Below are 5,748 nucleotides of genomic sequence, written 5' to 3' on the forward strand. Positions count from 1 at the left end.
ATCTAAGGGAGAAAAAGTAAAAACGTGAAGGGGAATCATTTCTGTCTGGAAATCAACAGACTTGCTTCTCTTGGCTGTTTGGAGCTGGAGATCTTATGACAATGTGGCCAGCTGAGAATCAGAGGATCTTTCTCTAGTCCCAGGAAGTAGTCTGGGTCAAATCTCTCAAGCTCTTTAGACCTCAGTTTCTTCACGTGTAACATGAAGAGTTGGACGAGACTTTTTGAGTTCTGAAATCCAGTGACAACAAGATACCCTTCACCCAGATGCACTTGACAAAGACCAGAGAGAATTTTCACTTGTCTTCTTCTGCATCAACATTATCATCCATATCACCCCTTAAAGACATATCAAATGTCTACTTTCGCATGACACTGATAAAACAGGTTCCATACCAAATTGTTGTTCATTGGGATAACAAATCTATAGTTAATTGTTTAGAGGTAAGTATACAGATGGGCCCTGCTGCAAACAGCAATCAATGGACCAAAAAGTCTTGCTTTATTTTACAGCAAGTCTGTGGAAACACTCCCTAATATAACAGAATGCTTAAGTACTTAGAAAGTATGAACTAAATGGGAGCCTTTTATCCATGGTTACGAGCTAATAAGGATATGATTTGTAAAATTTTGTTAATGATGCCATTTGCCTGCTATGGGGTTGTTCTCTGGTGAGTAAAGAGCAGATGTATTCAAGGCCACTTTCATTCCTTTAATAAATATTTACTCAGCGCCTACCACTTGCTGCATGATAGCAGTGATCTAGCCTAAGAGCATTTATATTCTAGTAGGGTGACACAGACCATAAACAAAAAGTGAATCTTGAGGTAATAAATAAAGTTACATATAAGTCAAACTTTTTTCATTCTGGACTATTTTTCACCCTTTCCCTTCTTTGACTATTTACCAGAAGTCTAATCATGGACTTGAAAACCCAGAAAGCATTGGTCCCAAGTTTCTTCTCGCAACATCCCTGTTTCAAAGACATAGAGTTTATCATCTGAGAGTATGTCTCTTTAAGACTAAGTCCCTTGAGTCAGCATTATTTCATCACTTTCTTGAGAGGACCGATGATATTATGAAGGGGAAACAAAATATCATATGTGATTTATACTTGAAATGATGTTTCCACTCTAATTGTGTTATTTAATGTGGTGTGATTTGGGGAAAGTCTGTTACTCCTTCAGAGACAGTGGTAATAATACCCTGAAAAGCATTCTATAGAGATTAAATGAAACAAAGTATGAGAAACTGCTTTGTAAATTGCAAAGAAATCTATTTCAGCTTATTTTTTTCTAATAATATTTTCATTTATCCAATCCTTTTTGACTCTACACAACCTGCCTTCACTGAGTTTTATCATTTATTCAACAATAATAATGGGTAAAATGGTTGAATATTAGAAATTTCGTATGGTTCAACTTAATAGGCCATCACAATATTTAATTTGGTTATAATTACAGTTAAATTTTTCATGATGCCTTATCATATGCCAGGCACATTCTAGGCATCTGACATGTATTCACACATTTAATCCTCACAACAATGCCATGGAGACAATACTATTAACCTCTATTGTATGGATGAGGAATATTAGAGGTTATATAATTGACCAAGGTCACACAGTTGGTACCCAGGCAGTCCACCTCCAAAATCTCTTTTAGGGATCCATTAGAGGTCGTGGAGCTTACATTGTAAAAGGATCACCCTGGTTCCTGGTTGGCGAATGGATCAGAGGGTACTAAGGAAGAAAGCACATGGCTACTGAAAAGATCCAGGCAAGCAATTCTGAATACAGGATTTCCTTCCTTTTCAAGGCTGAATAATATTCCATTGTATAGATGCCCCAGATTTTCTTCATCCTTTCACCCACGGATGCACAATTAGGTAGTTTCCATCTCTTGGCTATTGTGAATAATATTGCAGTGCATTTTGTCAAAGATTTCCTGGCACTTAGTGAGTTTGAAAAAATTCTTCTTATACACATTAGTTACTGTAATGAACTACATTTCTAAATGTCTAAAGTTTAAATATTTGTCACTCTACAGAAATACCTTGCTTAATCATGATTTGTGTTGTTATCAGTTCATGAATTATCTAAGATTTTCGTGCAAAAATTTGTTATAATGGCTTTTTTTGCATGTATTCAGGAACCTTGTATAATATGGGTATTCTCTGATTCTTGATTTTAGTAGAGTTTTCTAGTAAGACTTTAGGATAGGAAGTATCTTCGTAGATGTGAGGCAGAGAGCAGAAAAATAATAAAGTGATTGCTATATTTAATTATATCAAAAGAAAACTGTAGTTTTGCTAAATTGTTTTTACACAGCCTTTGCTTATTTGTAAGAGTGACACATATCATTTTATTAATGAAAAGAAAATTCAATAAACAATTTTAACATAAAACAATATCTATTGAGAACTTATATGAAAATTTTAGCAATGTGTTGTCACCGGTTTCCTCATTTGCAAAATAGAGATAAATAATACTACCTTCCTTATGTGTTGCTGTGAGAAAACTCAAGAGTAATGTATGTAAAATGCTTATCACCATGTGGGTTGGAAAGTGATGTCCCTTTCATTTTTCCACCGGGATGATGACAGCTTTTTTAATGCTTGAAGTCTGTAGTTTTCAAAATACGTTTTACTGTTGTAAAGTGAATCCTTTTTACAAATTCTTTGTAGAGTTAGATGATCCCTTTGGCATACAAATTCTGGCTCCCGTGTGTGTGCGTGTGTGTGTATGTATACGCACATCTCTCAAATAATACTCCAAGCCTTATAATGAAAAGCTACCTTCCCCACTCTTGACTCTGGTTCCAAAAACAGCTTCTTTAATTTTCTGGTTGAAAATCTATATTTCTAAATTAGCTACTCATACAGCTTTTTCATTTTCAGCTTTTGACTATTTATAGTTTCTTTCTTCTATGAAAAAATCAGCATGAAGAGTTCTTACATATGTTAAAAACATAATTCCCCTTGCCCAATATAACTATTTAATGAATTAGGATAAATCAAAATTCAATGTCTACTGTTTTATGACATAAGTGTTTACCATTTTATAGCAGATGAATCTTATCCAGAGACGTGCTACGTCAGATAGTATGAATACATTTTCTTTCTCACTTTTTCCTTTGACCTTTTAAATGGTAAAATACTCTTGTTTCTTTGTTGTCTTCCTATGAATTCATCACTGGTTCATCTCCTTCCACCAGAAAATTAAATCTCTTCTCATTAACTTCTGATGCATGAGACAATTCATGGGCTTCAGGTTTTGCTTGGGGACATCCCTCTTGGGCTTGAACATATACACCGTCCCACATATACGCAGTATGTCTGGAAGGATAGAGGAGGAAAGGATGTTTATCTCTGTGCAAAAGTACCGGGAGACAGCGGTACAGTGAGAATATTTTATTGACTTTGCACCACTCTTTGAAGTTTTCGTATACGTACACCTACGACGTAGGCCTCCCTCCCCCCAGATTTTTAAAATTAAAATAGCGTTATATCCTTATCTACTGGGTTGGGACAGCAAGTTGTAGAGAAATGTGAATATATGATCCAATTTTTTAACGAAATTAAGAACAGCAAACGCACAAAATATTTAGAATTATAAATATGGGCACATCATTCTATGAGGCTGTGTAAAGGTGGGGAAAGGAGTGAAGAACAGCTGTTCAACATCCAACTACCTGTACAGTCTAGGGGTCCACGGAAAGCCTCGCCTCCAGCCCCGCCCCTGGAGCTGATTTCCTCCCCCTGTGAAGTCAGCCTGACTTATTCCAGCCACACCCCCGCCTCTTCCCGCCCCTGGAACTGTTCTCCGCCCACAACTTTCGGGCCTGGTTCCGCCCACAACCTCGTCCCCGCCCACAGCCTGGTCCGGGCTCATTGCCCCTCCGGGAGCCTTGTTCCCGCCCACAGAACCGCCTCCACGGCCTGCTGTCACTCACAGCCTTGTCCCCGCCCACAGCCCGCCCCTAGAACTGGTTCCCGCACACAGCTCCGCCCCTAGATTTTGTCCCTGTTCCTGGTGCTGACCCAACCCGCTTTCCAGCTTCTCACTCACTCTAGAAACTAGACACCTCCCCCGGGGCTGGGGTGCATGGCCTTGCCCCGCCCGCCGCCTCAATCCGCAGCCCCCAAACGTTTGTCCTCCCTGAACGCTGGCACGAGACCGGAACTGGAAGCGCAGGCAGCGCCGTGGATGGAGCGGGCGTTCTGTGCGGTCTGTTCCGTCTTCTCGGCGCCGACGGCATTCCCGTGGACGTTCGCCTGAAGGGGCGGGGCTAGGTGAGCGGCGGGCGGTCCTGGCTCCAGTCGCGGTCCAGGGAGGGGCCAAGGCCACGGGCAGCCCCGTCAGGGCCCGGCGTCCCTCCGTCCTCCCAGAGCCCCGTTTCCCCCGGGCTGTTCGCTCAGGGCGCCCTAGGCTGCTGTTCCTCCTGGCTCCGGGCGCCGCCGTCCCCTCCTCAGAGTCCCCGTCATGGTCCTCCATGTGATTTTTGTCCCCAGGGGGCCTATCCGCGTCTGCAGACGGTGTTTGTGTTGTTACAAATAGGGCGCTCCTGGCATCTAGAGGGGGAGGCAGGGATGCTGCTCAGCATCCTCCAGGGCCCAGGATGGCCCCACAGAGAATTATCCGCCCCCAAATGTCAGTGGTGTCGAGGTTGGGAAACCTGCTTCAGGGCCTGAAAATCTCCCGAGCCCTGAATGAAATGTGGAAATTGTTGACAAATCAGCGAGTCACTTACAGGGTCCCTAAATGACAAGCTTGTTTAAAGGGTCCAGAGTCACCAAAAAGTCTCTGTCCAGCCAAGTGAGTTGAGCGACTTAAGTGCACACAGCACAAAGCTGCTTTCTCCCATCTTGGGGAGCAGCAGGTGGCTGGATAGGAATCGGGAAAATCCAGTCACAGCCAACAGTTACAGTTAAATCAGTAAATACAAAAAAGAAAAGTGAATGGGGTGAACTTTCCATCCAACACCCTATAAAAGGCCTCAAAATCTTGTTTGCACTTTTTTTCCCCCCTCAGACACGAGAAACATCCGTGGAGATCAAGTTTGAGGTGAAACCAGGCTCAGGGTCCACCTGTCCTCGCTGATCCATGGATTTCTGTGTGACCAGGTGAGTACCCTGTGGATCTGGTACCAACAGGTTCCAGCAGCCTCCGCTGTGCAGAAGAACTGCCAGTGGGCTTTCCTGGGCTCAGGTTGTCACCACATGGAGTCATTGAGAGTGAGGGTATCTTGAGAAATATTATTGATGTTTGATGGATGGAAAGATGGTAAGCTGTGTGTGGTTCTGTGTGGTAAATAGTTCAGTAAGTACAGTTTTATGCAAATAAAAACACATGAAACAAATATAAATAACTGCAAATGTGTATTATAGTAGAAAATATAGATTTACTTGCATTGTATAATACTCAAAAGTCAGGATTTATATATAGTATAATAACAGAAATGTTTTGCGTGTGTATGTAGTATTAGAAGACATCCCATGAAATATTAGCAGGGATACTCAGCAACATTCCTTAGACCCATTCAATTTGATTTCTAAAGTCCTATAAATCCTCCACAAAAATTTCAAATAATGGAGCATTCAGGGAAAAAGATGATTGGAACTTCTTTGTATTAATAACAAATTTAAAATTGAATTTGCCAGTAGCCAGATTTATTTTGAGCATTTTTTTCTTTATGACATTTCAAATCATTTGGAGGAGTATTAAGCAACACTGTAGATTGAAGGGAAG

This window comes from Diceros bicornis, unplaced genomic scaffold, assembly GCF_020826845.1.
Source record: "Diceros bicornis minor isolate mBicDic1 unplaced genomic scaffold, mDicBic1.mat.cur scaffold_322_ctg1, whole genome shotgun sequence".
In the NCBI taxonomy this organism is placed as follows: domain Eukaryota; kingdom Metazoa; phylum Chordata; class Mammalia; order Perissodactyla; family Rhinocerotidae; genus Diceros; species Diceros bicornis.